This window comes from Felis catus, chromosome B2 (genome assembly GCF_018350175.1).
Source record: "Felis catus isolate Fca126 chromosome B2, F.catus_Fca126_mat1.0, whole genome shotgun sequence".
Classification (NCBI taxonomy): Eukaryota; Metazoa; Chordata; class Mammalia; order Carnivora; family Felidae; genus Felis; species Felis catus.
This window is the reverse complement of record NC_058372.1, coordinates 139,117,847-139,139,040: the sequence shown is the minus strand read 5'-3', so window position 1 is coordinate 139,139,040 and position 21,194 is coordinate 139,117,847. Positions and strand designations below refer to the sequence as shown.

At 45.2% G+C, this 21,194-nt stretch overlaps 1 protein-coding gene and 1 long non-coding RNA gene across 9 annotated transcripts in view; one reads left to right on the top strand and one right to left on the bottom strand.

The window, feature by feature from the left end:
• Positions 1-21,194, bottom strand: part of TIAM2 (TIAM Rac1 associated GEF 2) — a 325,018-nt gene that overhangs the window by 250,206 nt on the left and 53,618 nt on the right. For 4 of the 8 annotated variants that reach the window (XM_045058267.1, XM_045058271.1, XM_045058260.1 and 1 more), the window contains exon 1: positions 2,852-3,290. The gene's annotated coding sequence lies outside the window, so the exon portion shown is untranslated. Of the gene's footprint in view, positions 1-2,851; positions 3,291-17,641; positions 17,735-21,194 lie in introns of those variants that run through there. The other 4 variants (XM_045058261.1, XM_019831415.3, XM_045058262.1 and 1 more) reach the window with 2 other exon arrangements.
• On the top strand, positions 7,943-19,870 carry LOC123385586. The gene is made up of 3 exons (XR_006598419.1): positions 7,943-9,446; positions 17,112-17,271; positions 17,369-19,870. It is a non-coding gene; the product is annotated as an uncharacterized LOC123385586 (long non-coding RNA).

The window sequence follows — 21,194 nt, the reverse complement described above, 5'->3', positions numbered from 1 at the left end:
TGCTGTGATACAGCATTTGTGGAAGTTGCTACAAGTGACCACCCAAAACTTCAGTGTTTACATTCAGCCTTTTGTATTTATATTTAGGCACTGTGGCTTACTTCCTTCGGCATACACTCCAGCACAGCTCTAGTTTGGGGCCCCGCATTTTAGAGCACGGGCTACAGATTCAGGGCCTCCTAAAGTCCCAAAATGGGGTAAATGGGGAAGGCGTGAGAAAGACTCCGAGTCAAGCCATGTTTTCCACTTATCGTGCAAAGCACTTTTTCTTGGAGATCTTCTAAGTTTCCAGTTCTTTCACTGAGGCTTTATTTGAAAGGCTGGCCCACGGGCTCCCAACTTGTGGGCTGAAACATTCTTCTACGGGAACATCGTCACAAAAATGGTGTGATATTAAGAGGCAGAAGCCATCCGTCTCCTATTTGCTCAAATAGTGTATATGTATTTATTCCTTCTTCATCAGCTAAGAAGCGTGTACTCTGTGCCTGCCAGGCACAGCCCAAGCCCCTGAAAATATGAAGACGTAGCTCCCACCTTAGAGGAAGTTCCAGACCATGGTGAGTTAGGCTTATCCCACTTGAGGACATTTGGGGGCCAAGGACGAGGGGGCAGCCAAACCTACTACTTAGCATGTCATCCTACAAGAGGAGAGTGAACAAGCCCAGCCTGGGGGATCGGAGTCACCTGACCATCGTCAGCCTGGTGGCTTTCTGACGGCCACAGTCTTAGCTCGATGCCCAAAGTGACACATCTCTATCTGAAGGCCTGTTTGAGTTGCCATCCGAAAGGACATGGGCATACTTTGTAAAACGTCAAAGCCTTCCGTCAGAGCCTGGATCAAAGGGAAAATACAAAACTGTGTTGCATTTCAGAGCTCAATCCTGCAATACAATCTCCAAGGCAATGTGGTCTTCGTGTTTTCGTATTTCATGCAGTTTTATCTTCTGGGTACTCCCACAAATATGTAGACATAATTTAAATGAGAGGGACAAATGTGGCTATCGATTTGGTGGCTGTGAAAGATGGTGACAAGGAAATTAGACATAAGGAGTAGAAAATAGTCCAGATAAAGGGGATGAACAAACAGCCTGCATAGCTTCTCTGCTTGTGCCCCTGCTAAGGAAAAGTGGGAGCATGGCATGGGAGGCCATAAAAGCGCTGCTCAAAATAAATACACGGGGTCTATATGGGAAAGTTTCCCTCGCTCGTCCTCAGAGTCAACCATTAACTAAAGTAGATGTTTGTGTCATCGAGGTGAGGCAACACTGCAGACATTAAGATCACGAGCTTTGGAGGGTTGTCTACGTGGCTCAGTCGGTTAAGCGTTCGACTCTTGATGTCAGCTCAGGTCATGATCTCATCGTGAGATCGAGCCCCACGTCAGGCTTCTCGCCGAGCGTGAGCCTGCTTGGGATTCTCTCTCCCTCTTCCTCTCCCCCAAATAAATAAACATTAAAAAAAAAAAAAAAGATGATGCACTTTGGAGCAAATGGAGCTGACAGGAATGTTACTTCCATTACTTTCTAGCTGTTTCACTTAAGACAAATTCCTACAATTTCCTCTGGCTTCCTCAGTTTCCTCATGTGTAACGTGGGGACCATCTGGGGGACCAATGTGGGTGTTCAGTGCATTGGCCTGCCTGTGACTGGTGTATACATACATATGTATATAATATATATAATTATATATGTTATATATATAATATATATTTATATATATTTATGTATATGTATATAAATATACATTAATATATATAATACATACATAAAATATATATTATATATAAATATATAATACATACATGAAATATATGTTATACATAAATATATAATATATACATGAAATATATATTATATAAATATATAATATATACATAAAATATATATTATCTATAAATAGAATATATACATAAAATATATATTATCTATAAATAGGATATATATAAAATATATATTATATATAAATATAGAATATATACATAATATATATATATTATATATATAGAATATATACATAAAATATACATCATATAAATATAGAATATATACATAAAATATATATAAATAGAATATATACATAAAATATATATTATATATAAATATAGAACATATACATAATATATATATTATATATATACATATAAAATGTTAAACATTAGTATTTAAATATCAGAATATCCAAAAATATAATTGGTATTATATGTAATTTGTTTTATATATATGGAATTTTGAGAATTCCCAAAGGTTTTGGAGGAGGTGACTTTTCAGTGTAAAAATGTAAAAAGCTGGCCCAAGCCAGCTTTTAAAAACTGCACTTCCCGGGGCCGCCTGTTGGAGGTGCTGCGTGTATCCGGGGAAGTGCGAAGTGCTCATAAAAAGCAGATGCAGCCAGGCCTTCAATACCGGTCCCCCTCCCACACGACACATGTTTTTACACTTTCTCCAGCAGTGAGTGTACTTTTAGTCTTTGGAAAAAGCTTCCTCAATTATATGAAATTAGCCATTTAGCACGCAGTAAGAATGCACCAGGAAAGAGCATTCAGGATTTCTATTTCACGAGACATTTCGGAGAAGGCTGAAATCCGAGACGGGCAGGCTGTGTCATAAGGAGCGTGGAGGTGCCCCATCAGCAGGCCCTCCTGCTGTGTGCACCGTGGGTCCAGGCCTGGGAGCCGAGGGCCGTGTCGCATTCCAGCAGGGGCGTTCCTTCCCCACAGACACTGCGGGTTGCCGCGTGAAGCGAGTGTTAGTTCACATTTCTGCCAGCTTCTGGGGAAAATGCTTCTAGCTGCCCCAGGACAGGACACTCCCCCCCTCCACCACCTCACAGTTGCATGTGGGGGTCAGCTCACCATTGAACTCGTACTGCAGAACTCCGGGTCTTACTTTACACGCAAACAAGGAAGTAGAAACCATTTTTTCCTGAGTTGTTTTAACTTCGTAACCACGACAGAGGCGGCTCTCCGTGACGGGGAGATGTACATGGGAGCGCAGAGGAATCTTTTTAAACTGAGGAAGACGAAGGGCACAGAATGTCTGTCTCCCGGCTGAGGGTGGGAGCAAGCCTTCTAACGCTCATTCATGGGCCCTTCCTACAAAACAAGGGCAAGGTCTGTACATGTTTTTTTCTGTGGGGGGAAGAAAAAGGTTGCATAATTTACATGGTGACTCACCTGTAAACCTTAACGAAAAATCTGTTCAGGGGCACCTGGGTGGCTCAGTCGGTTAAGCATCGGTCTTCCGCTCAGGTCATGATCTCACGGTTCATGAGTTGGAGCCCGGAGTCGGGCTCTGTGCTGACAGTGTGGAGACTGTTTGGGATTCTCTGTCTCCCTCTCTCTCTCTGTCCCTTCCCTGCTTACACTCTCTCTCTCTCAAAATAAATAAAAATAAAACTTAAAAAAAAAATCTGTTCAAATTGTGTGAAATTTACAATAGTTAAGTAAAACGACTTCATGGTAGAGTTCTCTGCTGAATATAAAATTGATCATAAATTGAAGATAAATCCAAATCCTTTCCCCCACTTCTAAATCCAAGATATACAGAGAAGCTCATAAATTCAGGTAACCCCTTAGTTTAAAACATGTAAGTCATCTCAACCGAGCAAGAATTTTGAAACACGCTAACCCTTTCATGAGTTTTTGTCATTAAAAACATTCCAATATAATTAGGAGGAAATTAATGTGAAATATCATTTTTGGTTTTTTTTATTTTTTTAAGTTTATTTATTTATTTGGAGAGAGAGAAAAAGAGGGAGAGTGGGGGAGGGGCAGAGAGCGAGGGAGAGAGAGAGAATCCCAAGCAGGCTCTGCACTATCAGGTTAGAGCCCCATGCAGGGCTCAAACTCATGAACTGTGAGATCATGATCCCATCCAAAATCAGACGCTTAACCAACTGAGCCACTCAGAAGCCCCTGAAATATGATTTTTTTCTTTTAATGTTCATTTATATTTGAGAGAGAGAGAGAGAGAGAGAGAGAGTGGGGGGGGGAGGGGCAGAGAGATGGAGACAGAATCCAAAGCAGGCTCCAGGCTCCAGGCTCCAGCACAGAGCCCGACGCAGGGCTCGAACCTAAGAGCAGCGAAATCATGACCTGAGTCGAAATCGGTCACCCAATCAACTGAGCCACCCAGGTGCCACTCTACCGCAAAATATTATTTTTAAAGGAGGCTTATAGTCAAAATAGGTGAAGGGGATTAAAAGGTACAAACTTTCAGGGCACCTGCTGGCTCAGTCAGTGGAGCATGGGACTCTTGATCTCGGGGTCATGAGTTAGAGGCCCCCTTTGGGTGTACTGTCAGCCTCTAAAAGTTATTTAGAAAAGCAGGAAATGAATCCATATAGACTTACTATCTGGAATATAGTAGGTGTTATAAAATAAACATAAGCATCTCTGTGGCAAGAAAGTCAAAAACTTTAAAAATTCTACCTGCCTTACTTTGTTCCCAGGGAATGTGATTATATGAGTGCTGGGAAGGGCTAAAACATATGATACAGCTGTGGGTTTTGTCCGTTCACTCATGTGGATGACAGTGATATGTGACTGGGTAGGATTTGTCTTTCAAAAATTTAGGTTTGCAATTTAAGAAACTAGTCTTTTTTTTTTTTTGTCTTAATGTTTTTAAAAATATTTTCTACATCATTCTTTCAGGAAGAAGAGCCTAGAATTGAAAATGGACTACTTTGGCTAAACTGTACCAATTTTAGTAGGGGGAAGGTCATATGAAGTCAAAATGTTTGTGCACTTTCACATCCTTAACACGTGGCCCTGTCCTAGAACATACCAGACCCTCCTAAGTGTTCAGTAAATGAATTAATACAAGAACGAATCACTTAAAACGATGAACTCAGTCACTAACAGAACAAAGAACATTATTCCATAGAAAGAAAAAGACGAGAGGAAATAATTAAAATTAAGTCTGAAGGCATAATTTCCCTAAGACATGTTTCTGTTGGGCTAATCATCTATCTTCTTCCTCTCTGCCTTAATCTCCTGGCGGCCAATGTTCACGAAGAATGTAGGAAGGTCACGTGGACAAGAAGGGCTAAAAGTATTGGCCACCACTGCATGTACCTGCTTAGTGTGCTCATGTTAACAAAAAAGGTGCCTAAAGATCATTAGGTCTAAGCCCTCACTCTGCAAATGAAGAAAGTGAGAAATCAGATGACGTGACAAAGGTCCTTGGCCCAACAAGCTGAACATAAGCAATATCATATCATGATTTATTGCTTTGGGCGGGGGATGGAAACTTATCATAGACCTGTCTGATATCAGCTCCCCACCCCAAACACTGGATTGGGTTTGTTTGGTTTGACCAATTGACTGATTGCTTTTGCACTGGTTTTAATGAGAAAAGCTCGCAAATAATACTCTTAAATTTTACTCTGAACAAAAATGACTGGGGGAGTCCTTGCTGAAAATGCATACGTCTGATTCCAACTCCCGAGATTCTCATTCTGTTGGACCTGCAGGGAGGCTTAAAAAAATGGGAATTTTTACAAACACTTGCAGTTGACTCAGATCCAAAACTGTGTGTCAGGCCACTGTCCCAAAGTGCCTTCTCTCAGCCAACAACTAAAGCAACGCGGTGGGAATCTCCCCCAACTGATTTACGGAGCTATTGAAATGATGTATGATGTGTGGGAGTAACGTGTGTATCATGCTTTGAAGAATACTGCTATATCATCACCATTAGAGAGATATATTCAATTATACGTAATTATATGCTGGTGACGAGTGCAGCATTCAAAACTGGGAGAATCCCCAACAGGCTCCTCGGTGGTAGCTCAGAGCCTGATGCGGGGCTTGATCTCGCGAAACGTGAGATTATAACCTGAGCCAAAATCAAGACTCGGACACGTGACCGACTGAGCCACCCAGATACCCCCCAAAACCATTTATTTTTTCTTAAGTATTTGACACTTTGTGAAAGTCAAGCTCACTTAACACGATGGAGAGACCAAGAGGCACCACAAAGACTTCAGAAGATCTGTGAGGAAAGGAGCCAAGCCAGCCTAGTTCTTACCGTGCCGTCCCTCACACCCCACATTTGCTCTACACATAGTAGGTGCTCGATAAATATATGTTTATAGGGACGCCTGCAGGGGTCAGTCACTTAAGTGTCCGACCCTTGGTTTCGCCTCGGGTCATGATCTTAAGGTTTCGAGAGTTCGAGCCCCGCATCTGCCTCTGCCCTGGCAGCATGGAGCCGGCTTGGGATTCTCTCTCTCTCTCTCTTTCTCTCTCTCTCTCTCTCTGCCCCTCTCCTGTTAGCACTGTCTCTGTCTCTCTCAAAATAAATAAATAAACTTTAGGATCTATATAGATGTTTATGAATTAATCCAACACAAAGGAATATGAAATAGTATGAACACTTGGATAAAACTTCTGTATATGCAAATACCACATACTTGAAATAAAATTAATTGATCCTCTTTTAGAAAACTGACTGCTGTTTTTAAGAAGGAGTGAATGGCACATCTGGGAGGAGATGGAAGGCGAGAAATCCAGTGCTTGAGGGGAAATTTAACCTTTCTTCCCAGGATCAGTCTGTGTTCCTGATTCCCTAAACTTTTCCATTACTCTAAGCCACAAGCTTCTGCGAGGCTCAGTGTATTTTAATTAAATCCCAGTGATGAACACAGACTTGCCAGACTTCAAGCCGGTTTTGTGCTTCAAAGCGGGAGTTAGAGAAAACAGTGAGGAGGGGAGAACATTCGCCCATTGTTAGAAGTTCGCCATCACCCTCACGCAAAACAGAATCACAGAACAACGGGGTTAAGAATTCTCCTGAGTGCACCTAATGGCACTTCACGATAATCCTCACCCCCGCCTGCCAGGATTGGGGTGCTGTTCGTGATTTGCCTGTTTTGTGTTCACAAAGTAAAGCTCCGTCTGGGTGACTCAGGCTATGAAAATGCTTCGCTTGGCAGCCAGCGTGGGTATTCCCCACTCAGGCCTCAGCACCAGCCGGGGAGAAAGAAGGAGGCCAGCGCAGCCAGCCACCCCCCACCCCCGGTGCTGTCTGTAATGGTCCCAGTGGCCCGTGCCAACAGCCACAGTGGAAGGTGGAGGCTGGACGAGAAAGTGTGACCTGAGCTAAACTCTTCTCAGAGGAGCAGCGTTTTAAAACTGGGTGGGCTTGACTGCGAGACTGTCTCTCCTTTTCCTTCTTTTTCTTTCTTTTCTTGTCTTTCCTTCCTTTCTCCCTTCCTCCCTTTCTTTCCTTTATTCCTTCCTTCCTCTTCTTTCTTTCTTGTCCTTTCTTTCTTTCTTTCTTTCTTTCTTTCTTTTTCTTTCTTTCTTTCTTTCTTTCTTTCTTTCTTTCTTGTCCTTTCTTTCTTTCTTGTTCGTTCTTTCTTTCTTTTCTTTCTTTCTTTCTTTCTTTCTTTCTTTCTTTCTTTCTTTCTTTCTCTTTCTTTCTTTGTCTTCCTCACTCCCTCCTTCCTCCCTCACTCCCACCCTCCCTCCCTCCCTCCCTCCCTCCCTCCCTCCCTTCCTTTCATTCTTTTTCCATTCTTTTCTTTTTCCTTTGATCCCTCCCCTCTCCCAGCCCCCTTCTCTCTGTGGGTCCTGTCTTTCTCTCTGGGTTTCTCATGAAAAGAAAAGGATCAAAAGTCTCAAAGAAATATTCTGTGAACAGCTGTCGCGAACAGCACTGGCCCTTCCCCAAACCTGTCACTCTCACCAAATCAGCCCTCTGCTGTCAACGTGAGAGACCCAGGTGGCTACGATGAAAACGTATGAAGAAACACAGAGGAAATTCAGTAACTGATCCTTATAGGAGAGCGGCACGTACACTCTAATCTGCAAAACATCCCCTGCTGGGAGCCTGCACGGTCTGTGCAAGTCATGTGCGACACCCCAGTGCCACTGCATGATACCCAAAGGGGTTGGCAGGATACTCTTGGCTCAGGACATTGAACCGTATTATACCTGAAATACACACTGCGAAAGGATTTTTGGACTCCGAACACGATTATGACATTCACCCACTCTGCCAAGTTCATCAGGCAAATAAGGAAAGAAAATAGGTAGTTTAAATATTAACCAGTTCAGTTTTTTGGACAATCACCTCCTAAAACAGACCCAGAAACTAATTTTCAGCCGGTACACATTCACCTCACAAAGCAGGGTGGGTTTCAGCTAACAGATCTCAGAGGCCATCCATCCCAGCACTGACGGTCCCCGGGCACGCATTGGAAACTGGATGGCTACGTTGCCAGCCAGAGGGCCATAAGTGAAAGTCCAGGAGGTAAGCTGATACCTTCATTTTAGTCCAGGTCAGCATATGCTGATGAGTTTTAAAGGGGGAATTCAAGAAGATGTGGAGATAGCTCCAGGCTTGCTTTTCAATGTTTCAAAGTCATTTTCCTCCTTGAGTGGCCATCATCTCAAATCATCCTCAGTGTCCCGGTGCTGCCATCTGTGAACAGGTGCACTGATTTGTGATAGGTAAATGCCAAGTGCTCAGCCCAGAAAATTGTCATCTGAATGATTTACGTGCGCGTCTTGAGCCCCATCAGGCACTAAAGAGACGGATGCTGTGCTAATACATCTCACATTTGTCAACATTAATTTAAGGCACTCCGAGTTGGCAGCCAAAAGCATACTTCTCAACAAGCAGCCAACTTTTCTTCTATTAAATCTTTAGGAGAATACATTACCAACTTCTGGGAAATACCATTTGCAAGAAGCTGAGCTGGAGTAAATTGAGGAATGTGGTAGTGTTAAGTTGCCTGCCCCAAACACGTTCAGTCCACAGTACACACATGTGACCAGCAAGTCAGATGGTGTCCTTGTCTCCAAGGCCTCCAAGATTGTCTCTGCCCAAGAACACCCACTGAGAAGGCTCAGGCTGCCCTGCGGATTTGCCATTCTGGAAGGAGGACCAAGAAGCACTGCAGTGACAGAGGACAGGTTCAGAGTCTGTGTTCTGAGAAGAGAAGGACAGGAGATGGAGAAGAAACTCCGGGACCATGAGCTCTGGGAGCTCATGATCCAGCTGAAAAATAAGATGGCACCCATGAAAGTATGAGGAACACTGTTGAGCAGCAAATGTACCAAGAGACGACACAGAGCTTTGGGGAGGGAGGGAGAACATTTTGGAGGGAGCAGGCAAGGTTGTGCAGAAACAAGCTAGAGGCCCAGGACCCGCGGAGGAGGAGAAAGGGGCCCAAGTGAGCCATCAGGAAGAACAATGGCTTGAAGCAAAAGTCATGGTGGGACATGTGGTGCCGTGAAGGTCAAGCTGGAAGTTGGCCTGTCCTCTGGGCAACCCAGAGCACCAAAGTTTTCAGAGGAAGGGAGAAGAAACCAGTGTTTTATATAGGTTAATGCAGAGGCTGTATCAGAAGGCAGAGCAGAAGCCTGGTAGCGGACAGAGCCATTAGGACACTGCGATCATCACCGTCCGTGGTTTCGAATGACCAGTGTGTACTTCCAGGTATGCTTAAGGTGACCCACAAAGATGGTGGAAAGAAAATATTGGAATTTTTATGTGTATTTACTTTTAAAGTGCCCATATTTTTTAGCGTATATTTTACATATTTTAAATAGTTTAATAGAAAATGTGTGTGTTACCAACAAGACACGCATCCCTACCAAATTCACGTGCTGAGGCTCTAACCCCTAATGTAACTGTATTTGAAGATAGGGCCTTCCGGAGGTAACTAAGGCTAAACAAGCTCATAAGGGTCGGGCCGTATTCAAATAGGACTAGCATCCTAATAAAAAGAGGAAGAGGCACCAGATCTTTCTCTCCTGTCTCCCTCTGCGCCCCAGCCCCCACCCCGACTCCTATGCATGCATGGAGAAGAGTCCCTGTGAGGACACAGTGAGAAGGTAGCGGTCTATAAGCCAGGAAGAGAGCTCTTGCCAGAAACCAACCCTCATGGCTCTTTGATCTTAGACTTCTGGCCTCGAAAACTGTGCAAAAATAAATTTCTGTTCGTTAAGCCACCTAGTCTGTGGCAACATCAGAAGACTAATACAGTGTATAATACATATGCAACCTAAAACCAGAAGTGTGAATTATATCTCAATCATTAAAAAAAAAAACACTTTTAAAATCTGAGGTCGATATATGACCATGTTTTGTTAATGTGCACAATCAAAAGAGTTTGGGGGCAACACCCTAGGTTTGGGGCCTGAGTTGAGGTGGCCATGAATGTTAAGAGCTACTTCAGAAGGAAAACAAAAACTCAGTGAGCCCCTGGGTGTAGAAAATGAAAAGAAGTGAAGTATGGATATAACCTCGCAGCTGTTCAGTCTGGGAGACAGGGAGAGCTACCCCATCCCTGTCAGAGACGGGAAGGCAAGACTTGATCCCACGAGGAGGGTCAGAGATGCGCCAGGACCACAAAGGCTGGTGGGATTCCTTGTGAAATGCCCTCAGAAGGAGGGAGAGAAATCGTCAGAGGGGCGAAAGGAAAATGGCAATTTCAGGGCACAGAGGTCAAAGAAAGAAAGACTTTCGAGGAGGCGGATAGTTCTGGCAATAGCATCAGGGAGGTCAGGTGGAATGGCCTGAGAAGTGCCTTTTGGAATTGTCGGAAGTCATTGAAGACTTTTATATAGTGAATTCACTGGAGGAGAGAGAGTAGACCCTGGATGGTAGGGGTTTAAGGAGGGACAAATGCAGAGGAAATTAAGGCAGCAGGTAGTGTTTGGATTTCAACTAGGAAAGTGTCAGTGCCAGAGTCAGAACCGTGGGGTAAGAGTTGGGGGGAGCCTCTAATGTGCAAGCTTTTCCCTTCACCTTGGACCCCAGAGGAATTCCCTATGACTAGTTAAACAGGGTTAAATGGTTAACAGGCTTGGGAAGTAGGACAGGGGATGGGGTGGAGACACAACAATAAAGTGTTCGATCCTGTCCCAGAAGCTTCCAGAACCTTCCAGACAGCTTTGGTTCTGTGTTTCAGTTGATGCGTGTGACAGGCTATAAAGCAGCTCCAATTTTGTAAAGCCAGAAGGGATACACAGTTCTCAAATCTACACACTGATTAGAAGTCTGGAAATTTCTCCCCAATTCCACATGTTATTTGATAGTTTAATGTCGAAACAAAGATCTGACGTAAGTGGTGGGACTAAACGGTGAGAAGAGGTTGGAGTTCATTTGGGCATCAGTACCAGGGTCTCATCCACAAGCAGTCGGACACCCAGGAGACCGTCCATCTCAGTATTCTGGCTTTGCCTGGGTGGAAAAGTGTTTACTAGCCACACTTCACAGGTGTGCAAATAATTTCAAAGTCGCACTTGAGAACTAATTGATGCTTATAAAAGTCTTTAAGATCCACAGATGAAAGTCGCTGTGTAAGTCTAGAGTATTATCAGCTCATGAGGGAGCACCCTGAACAAATCAGAATCTTGCAGAAAATAAACTATATCCTGAGAATCAATTCGATAATTTTGGAAGCCACATTAAACATTTTGGGTGAAAAGCAATAATCACTAATAACGTTTCAGTAGCCAATCTTTCCGCCTCTAGAGTTACCTTCCTAGTTCACATCCGTGGACATGTGTGGACCTCATATGGAACACAGACATCTGTCTGGGAGAATCACTGATTCCCAGGGCTAGAGGGATCCCTTAGCCCAGACTCCCCTTTGCTCATTAAATCCCCTCTGTGATCCCCATTCCCACTTTCTTCTGTCTAAAGATAGTTTAAAAGTCCTTTTAACCACCCTTTGCATCTTTGCAAGCCCAGGCTCATTTTAGGCTTCTGCTGTTCTAACCATCTTCTCATGTCCATCACTGCTTACTCACTCTTCTCTTTCTGTATTTTTGCACATCCTTTTAAAATCAAATCCCACCGCTGAGGCCCCAGACTGTCTGCAATAATGACTGAGAACTATTCGTGCAAATGCGTATACACCCACCCAGTGGTTTTTGGCACAGTGACTTGCCCAAACTTGACAAATGAAAGCTGACATGCCATAGGGTTGTGTGGCTCACAGGTTTCCTCAGAGAGTGGTGCAACTGGCCACTGAGTGTCAGGGGATGAGGGTCCTATTTAGATCCGTGAGCTCTGATATCACAGTATCAGTACCTGGCTTCGGCCATTGCTGAACTACTGGTACCAGAGCTCTACTGGTTTGAACAAACTAATGATGGGACTCAGGGCTGGCTCCCCGTCCTGGGCTTAGCTCTCTCTTGTCCAGATGGTCTAACGGACCTGCCAATGTCTTTGGTTCTAAAAGGAAGGGGCAGAGTGTGGAAGGCTCGGAATAACCTCTGGAGAAACAGATCCCAGTAGCATCTACATGAGGGATACCTCAGGCTGGAGCTCTGCCAGGGAGAGAAGACAGTGACAGAAGGAAAGCCAGGAGCCATGAGGAATAAGGTCTCATGGAAATCTGTTTTGGCTAAGAGGAAGGGTGAAAGGGTACAGTGCAAAGACAAAAGAGAGAAACATTCAGGGATTACCTCTAGACAGTCTCTTCCCATCCTTGGACTCTCTGTGCACACATCCGGTGCATGTTTGAAGAGAGCCTTTTATAAAGCCTTCAGTATGTATGTGCATGTTTGGGGGCAGAGGGTTGCAGGCAGGTATGTATATGTGTGCTTGTATGTGTGCGGGAACGTGTGTGTGTTTGTAAGGTAGGGCTGCCCATAGGACAGGGTGGGGTGGCACTTGTCCGTTTATTCTCCACTGGCTCAGATGTTCAGGCGAGGGGAAAAGTAGAGGTGAGGCTGGGGCGGGATGCAAAGACAGGGATCCTCCCCGAGGTGCACACTCTTGAAATCTCATTCAGGGTTCAAAGTCTTGAAATCTCATTCAGGGTTCAAAGAGGTAGCAAAACGTGTGTGTGCCCTGTAATTTGACACACATGAAAATATATGCCCAACTGTTTACCTTCTAGAATTTTACATTGCAACTTAGGAGGCTGAGCCTAATAACGCAGCAACAGAACATCGAATGTTTAAACTACGGTCTCTCAGGCATGGGAAGATGGTTTATCTTGGATCCATGGGCAGCCATTAATGCAACGAGGAAGTAATAGAAGGAGGAGCCATCCAAAACAAAAGTTTCAAGGTCACAGAGAATTCTTCTTCTCATCCAAACACAACAGTCTCATGAATGCCAGACCATGAGTGTAGGCTGGGAAATTCCACAGAAATGAATTCTCTTGATGTGAGATCTTCTTACCGGAGCTTCAGGTCAGAGTTTTCACCCCAGGTTTATCTGTGAGGGTCACACAGGAAGCAGCTGAGGGGTGCTCTTAAAATTAGAGCATTTCACAAAAAGAGTGCAGAATTGACTATCAGTCTCATCTTCCCTGAAATCCATCCTTTTTTATGTATTTGACAAAAGAGCTAATCTCTGAGAAGACCATTTTCATTTTAGCCCAGTATTTGATGTTGACATTCATAGAAAAATTCAATAGAGGATTTACCAATAGCAATACGTTTTAAAAGAGCTCTTTCAAAAATAGAAATTCAGGCAAAGTGTAGCCCTCCCCCACCCCCCGAATAGTGACAAGAAAGCACACCCTTCCAATCTACCTCAAAAATCAACCTATTTTGGGGTAAAGTACTTACACTTGTCTATTAAAAAATGTTGAATAGTCTGGTTTCCCAAGAATCGTTTGGATCTGTTGCTAACAAAATGGCTCATGAAACTGATACATTTACGGATGCCTGGATGTCTCAGTCGGTTGATTGGCTGACTCTTGATTTTGGTTCAGTTCATGACCTCACGGTTGTGGGATGGAGCCCCGCATCGGGCTCCACGCTGGATGTGCAGCCTGCTTAAGATTCTCTTCCTCTATTTCTGCCCCTCTCCTTGGCTTGTGTGTGTGCACACATGTACTCTCTCTCTCTCTTTCCCCGCCTCTCTCAAATAAATAAATAAATAAATAGATAAATAAATAAAAATTAAAAAGAAACATCAATATGTTTCAAGTTGAAAGAAAGGGATTATCTAAGTTATAGCATAGGATGCATCTATACTGATAACTCTGTTCTCTGGGTCCTCCTGGCATTTACTCTCCTTTGGACAATGCACCTATGTTATAATTAGAATTTTTGCGCCTGGCAACACTCTCTACCTCCAACCTCCCACCTCACTGTGAAGGTCTTGGAGGAGGGGGCCTACCTCCTTCATCCTTTGACCCCACTAGGAACCTAGGAGAGTACCTGGAAGAAAGCAGGTATTCCACAAACGTCTGGAGAAGGTTCTAGAAATGCGTTCGATGTGGTAGGTTGGGATCAGGTTACATGGCGCTTTGGAATCCAGGCAGAAGGACCTGGACTTGGCTCTTGATGAGTCAGAAGGAGCCACTTAAGGTTTCTGAGCAGATAGGAAAATTGTACGTCAGTCCTGCAGTGGGGCACCAGAGCGGGAGTCTTGAGTGGAAGCTGTTGCCAGAGGTGACAAACATGGAGAATAGATGCAAATCTAAACTGTTGTGAGAGAGGAGCAGCGCTTGGTGACACTTTCAAGGGGCTGAAGGACACGAACTTGTCAATGATGGCTGTAGTTACAAGACCAGAGGGCTGTAAGAGATCTCTCCTGACAGACCCTGGGTGCGGGTGTGGGGGAAACCAAGTTGGTTGGTCACACTGAAACTGAAGAGACCCCCCCCCCCCCCGCCAGCTGAAGTGGCCAGAGAGCAATTTTAACTCAAAAGAGGAGTCAGGGCTAGAGATTCAAATCTGGAAATCACCCTTGTAGTGACTTCTCTGAGGAGAAATATATCACTAGAAGAACAGGAGAGAGTGACTGGGCAGGCCCCCAACCCAGCTGCTGGGGACAGGAGAGAGGGTCCAGGCAAGGGAGAGGGTCCTGCCCAGGAGCCAAGGAAAGCAGGCAAGGCTGTTCGGGTGAGCGGAGGAAGAGCTTCCTGAAGAAGCAGGGGTGAGGGGTGGGGTAGTGGGACATCAACAGCAACAGCCTTGGAAGAAAGAAAAAGGAGAATGAGGCATGAGGAGAGACATGGCATTTTTTTTTTTTAAAAGGAGGTCATTCATGGCGGGTTCAACACCAGCAGAGTAGTGGGAGCAGACGTCTTCACATGTCATGGATATTGTGAAGGTGCAGGGGTGGGAGGTGCTTTTTTTTTTTTTAATTTTTTTTTAATGTTTATTTATTTTTGAGACAGCAAGAGACAGAGCATGAACAGGGGAGGGGCAGAGAGCGAGGGAGACACAGAATCGGAAGCAGGCTCCAGGTTCCGAGCCATCAGCCCAGAGCCCGACGCGGGGCTCGAACTCACGGACCGTGAGATCGTGACCTGAGCTGAAGTCGGACGCTTAACCGACTGAGCCACCCAGGCGCCCCGGGGGTGCTTTTATCTGGACATTTGTGTCCCCCCCACCACCAATTCATATGTTGAAATCCCACCCTCAAGGGGCATCTGGGTGGCTCAGTTGGTTAAGTGTCTAACTTCAGCTCAGATCATGATCTTGTGGTTCTTGAGGTCAAGCCCCACATTGGCATCTGTGCTGACAGCTCGGAGCCTGGAGCCTGCTTCGGATTCTGTGTCTCCCTCTCTCTCTGCCTCTCCCCCACTTGTGAGCACTCTCTCTCTCTCAAAAATAAATAAAAACATTTAAAGAAAGAAAGAGAGAAAGAAAGAAAGAAAGAAAGAAAGAAAGAAAGAAAGAAAGAAAGAAAGAAAGAAAGAAAGAAAGAAAGAAATCCTACCCTGGCGGCATTAGGAAGGAAAGCCACTGTGAGGCAATTGGGTCATAAGGGTGGAGCCCCCAGGACTAGGGTTAGTGCCCTTACAAGGGAGGCCCTGGAGAGCTAGGAGGCAACTGTGTAGGCAACACTGAGAAGGCAACAGTGTGAGGAAGTGTGCTCTCACCAGACATGGAATCCGTGGTGCCATGAGCTTGGACTTAGCCTCTAGAACTGTGAGAAATAGAAGTGTGCTGTTTACAAGCCTTTGAGTTTTTGGTATTTTTGTTACAGCAGCCCAAACGATGACAGGCTTTAAAGGAACCTAAAATAGGCTTAAGAGACTTCTAAGAGGCTCATACACTTAGAAGCATCTGGAATCAAAGCAGCGGTGATGGCTTCCCAGGCTTCCCAGGCTGGTGATTCAGCTATGTAATGAGGAATAAGTGAAGAAACCCCTAAGATTTCATAAAATATATTTCTTTTTAAAATTATTATTTTTAAAATTTTATTTGAGAGAGAGAGAGAGAGAGAGCACGAGCCGGGAGAGAGAGAGAAAGAAATAGGGAGAGAGAATCTCAAGCAGGCTCCATGCTCAGTGAGGAGCCCAACGCGGGGCTTGATCCCACGACCCTGGGATCATGACCTGAGCCAAAATCAAGAGTCAGACGCTCAACCGACTGAGCCACCCAGGCGCCCCTATTTTCATTGAGCTTCCTTCAGCCAAATGTTCTAAAATTCCCAGAAAGTATGCATTGCCTACAAATCATTGCTGCAATTTGCATGGCGCTCGTCTTCAAGGGGAAAATGCGCTGTCTCGCGGAACTTAGTCTTTAGCGTGGTGGACACTAACAACGGACAGTGCTGCCGTAGCTCTCACCAGGTCCTGCCACGGTCTCGAGTACTTCATATGCGCTGTTGCATCTAACACACCCACAAAGCCTGCAGTGTAGGAGTTTTTATGGCCCCCATTTGATAGAGAAGAGAAGTAGGGCAGGAGATGGAGTCTAACACAGTCAGTAGATGACAAAACCGGGTTTAGACCCTGGGGAGTGAGGCTCCGGGCACCGTGCCCTTCATTGATGCACCATGCTGCCTCGACAGTGAGGGAGCCCTTGAAGGGCGCCCGTCTAGCAGGAGGAAGAAAAAAGGAAAAGCGTAATCTGGATGTGACGGGGTGAGTACAGGGTGGAGGTGTGTGCAGCAGCCGGGTACAGTGGGTCCCAGAAAGGCTGCCCCGAGGGGCTGACCCATGAGGGAGTCTTGCAAGGCAGGCAGGGGAAGAAGGGGCTAGAGATCACACCAGATAAAGAACAAGAGCCAAGGGTGAGGACGGGGTGTTAGAGACGAGGCTGGGAAGGGGATTGGGTCACGGAGCCCTTGAACGCCAGGCTCAAAGGCTGGGTTTGATCCTGCAGGAGATGGGAGCCATGCAGGGGCATTCTCAGGGGAGGGACGCGGCTGGACAAGCACCTTATCTTACAGGGAAGGAAGAGTAGGACACGGAGGTCAACACAATGGGCAAGACGAGCCAAGAGAAGACCACTGCCTGACATGAGCTTCTTGTTCCCTCTCCACGAGCATCCACGGCACAGCCCCCGAATTGTATGGAAGCTGAAGGCGTGTTCCTTTGAAAACAACAAAGGTAAGGGAGTCCCTTTTGACACTGGGTGGGGGGCAGGGGAGGGGGGAGCTTAGCTTTCAAGGTGAACCACTTATTATCTGATTTTCTTCTCCATCAGAACCTCCGTAGAGGGCAATGCCTAGAAAGAGCACATGCGAAGCTTCCGTATTATGGAGCTGGTGGCAGAGACCCGCCCTGATAACCTCTCCACACCGAGCATTTTATTTTTCCTAGATGTCTGAAAAATTCGTGAATTTAACGCCAAGGCAGTTACAGGGGTCCGACGCAGGTCAGGCGGTCCCAATCACCCCTCTAACTTCAGGACCGCCTGCTCGTTAAGAACTTGTAAAGAAGCACAGGTACCAGCCGGTAGGAGATGGAATTCACTTACTGGCCTTCGTAAATTGAATCCAGACAGCTGAAGGCGAAAGACTTCGTATTCCGCTAGACTTTGAAACTCCGTTATCCTCTGAGCCATTCTGACCTAGAAGAAAGCAGCAAGTGGGTTGGTTAAATTACCCAGATGCGAATGATCAGTTCACACCGCATTAAACCAAAAGCTCACATTTCATGGACAAGTACAATTCGAAACAAACGACGACGCTGATTCATGCAAGAGCTTGGTGTCGGAGGCTTAATTTATACAGATAACAACCTGCCTCTTTGGCTCTCAGCTCAGTAAGACACCGGTTAGTGCTGCTACATGAGAGCAGCAAGAAAACTGTTAACAGACAGAAGAGGTTTCAGGCATCGTATTTGATTCAGACTTTGCCACCGAGATGTGTGTTTTCATCGGAATGTTATCTCCTCGATGGTTAATACATTCCAGCAAATGTAACATGAAGGACTCCCAAGTTCATGGTTGAGGTCACAGAATTTTGAGGATGTGTGAGATTCTCCTTTCTGCGGATGAAGAAATGGTATCTCCTGAGCCCCACCACCAGTTTCTGGTGGAATCAAAAGTCACCACCTTTCTGTGACATCAGACTTAATTTAGGTGTTGTGGCTCTGAAATGTTGAGCCCTCATGGAGACTTTCAATTTACAAAACACTCTATAGTTCATGTTAAGTTTAAACTTACTATATAATCTTTTAAAACGTGGAAGTCATTTTCATTCTAGAAGTTCTAATGAGCTCATGTCTCTACTCTTCATGGAGAAATGAGTCCCAGGCCAGGGTACGACCAAAAGGACTCTCCCCCAAGACCTTCCCGTACTTTTAGACTGTTCTGGAAGAGCAATTTGGCCCTGACTCTATGGCAACTCAGAAAATTATAAAGCCCTTGGGCTGACTGAGACCTTAGGCTAATGGAGTTCAAACCCTCATTACACTTAAAGAACAAAATAAAACAAAAACCAAAAACTGCAGTGCAATCAGATGGTGAATTGGAGGGAGAGCTAGTCTAGAAAACCACAAAGAAACGTATGTTCATTGAGCATCTGTTGGTGCAAAGCCCTGTGTTCTCGCCCTAAATACATGATCTCACTCAGTTCTTACAAGTGCCCTGCAAGGTAGATAAGCATGGGCAGAAACACTCAGGCTGAGTTCTTCCCTCAACAAGTATTTACCTGAGCATCTGCTAGTGAAGGGCACCAAAGTATACAAAGTATACAAGAAGAAATAGACACTTTTTCTTTCCTGTGCCCAGTGAGGTCACAGTGTCTCAGAAATGGGGGAGAGGGAGTCAGGTGCATTAATTAACACGGTGTTGTTCAAACCCCAGCTCATGACTCCTTAGACAACCATGAAAATTAATTTAGCGAATCTTGATGAGCATTAAAAATAAATGAATAAACAAATAAATAGAACAGAATGGAAAATATCAGCATGCATGAAGTGAAGGTGAGGAAACTCACATGGATAGATGTCTACAGACCTGTATCAATCATACACATGTCTTTGTGTACTGGTTTGCGATGTCTAATACATTTTCTTTCGTGGGTCGTGTTGAAAAAAAGCGTGAAAGCTCTCGAGTTATCGAACAAAGTGACAAGTTCACACGAAATGGTGACGGCAGAGGAGAGTCAGCGAGTTGTCTGCTGCAGATTAGCACCTGTCCCCAGAAGGAGCTGGGGACAATCTTGGTTTCTCTCCAAGCAGAAGTCTTATAAGGGTGGGATGCCCCAACTTAATAATGCTCAGCACTAGGACAAGCTTGGCAAGGACTGGTATGAAGTTTCAGGGACCAGAGAGGAAAACTAAGCAGGGGTCCCTTCTCCCACAATGTGGCGAAGAGGGTGGGCACCTCTGAAGAGGAGAGAAGGCACAATGATACTAGTTCTGTGTTTGCATGATGATGAAGCCAGGCTTGGGAAGAGGGAATTAAACCTCAAGAACGTGGAACCCACATCAAGCCCTGATTGCGAGACGTGTGGGAGCTTCTGGAAGGTCCACAAGCGCCAGCTAGATCTGGAATGAATTCCCACTATCCCACTGTCCAGAGAGGACAGAAGAGCCTCTAGAATCTGTGAGCTCAGGAGATGGGAATCCAGAGGAGGGGGTCCTTGTAGGTGACCTTACTCTCAAGGTCAGTGCCCCCTTTGGGATGGCAGGTTACCTCTGTTATCAGGATATGACAGTTATTAAATTTTTTTCTTCTTTTAATAAAGCTTCCTTCAGACATAGTCTAAATACCACATTTATAATTTGAGGACTCGTGGCAATACACTACAGGGCCACGTGGAGATATCTTCTCCACTTCATGCGTGAGGATTCAGGGCAAGAGAAATAAAGATCTTCTGCAGAAAAAGGTGAGTCTTTCATGTTGCAAGCCTCTCTGGTGGGGTGGGGGGGGGGGGGGAGGGGAGGTGACCACACAGCAAGACGTAGCTCAGGGGGGGCAAACCCATTACGTTATTCTGGTGACTTGGTTATTGCGTATTTATCTTTTTAACAGGCGATGATATGAGATGATGTCGAGCTTAATTATCATGTCTGCTATTTAACCCACATTTTTTCCTTGTACAGACATGATAATAATGACAAGAACTCGGTCCTATACAAAATAAACAGCCCCCCCCCCATATACAGACAATTAACAAATGTTTTTGTTTTCTCTTTCTCCACCCACCATGTGTGACAGCACCTTACAAAACACAGAGTCTTCCATAAGCTCCCCTTTGCTATAGGTGATGGCTAAGGAAAGAATACTAGCATATGTTGAGAGCAGGAGAAATAATCAGAGTATGAATGTTTTTAATGTTTACTTATTTATTTTAAGAGAGAGTAAGAGCAGGAGAGGGGCCGAGAGAGAGGGAGAGAGAGAGTCCCAAGCAGGCTCTACGTTCAGTGCAGAACCCCATGCGGAGCTCAATCTCAAGACCATGAGATCATGACCTGAGCGGGTAGCAAGAGTCGGACAGTTGGGGCGCCTGGGTGGCTCAGTCGATTGAGTGTCCAACTTCGGCTCAGGTCATGATCTCACGGTCCGTGAGTTCGAGCCCCGCGTCGGGCTCTGTGCTGACAGCTCAAAGCCTGGAGCCTGCTTCCAATTCTGTGTCTCCCTCTCTCTCTGACCCTCCCCCATTCATGCTCTGTCTCTCTCTGTCTCAAAAATAAACATTAAAAAAAAAAAAGAGTCGGACAGTTAACCAACTGAGCCACCCAGGTGCCCCTAGGGTATGAGTTTTTATTCCATTAAGAAAAAGATAGTTCTCCCTCTCCCTCTCTGCCCCTCCCCCACTCACACTCTGTCTCTGTCTCTCTCTCTCAAAAATAAGTAAACATTAAAAAAAAAAATTTTTTTAAAGAGGGGGGCACCTGGGTGGCTCAGTCAGTTAAGCATTCAACTTTGGCTCAAGTCATGATCTCATGGCTCATGAGTTTGAGCCCCACATCAGGCTCTGTGCTGACAGCTCAGAGCCCCGGAGCCTGCTTTGGGTTCTGTGCCTCCCTCTCTTTCTCTGCCCCTCCCCCACTCATGCTCTGTCTGTTTCTCTCTCTCT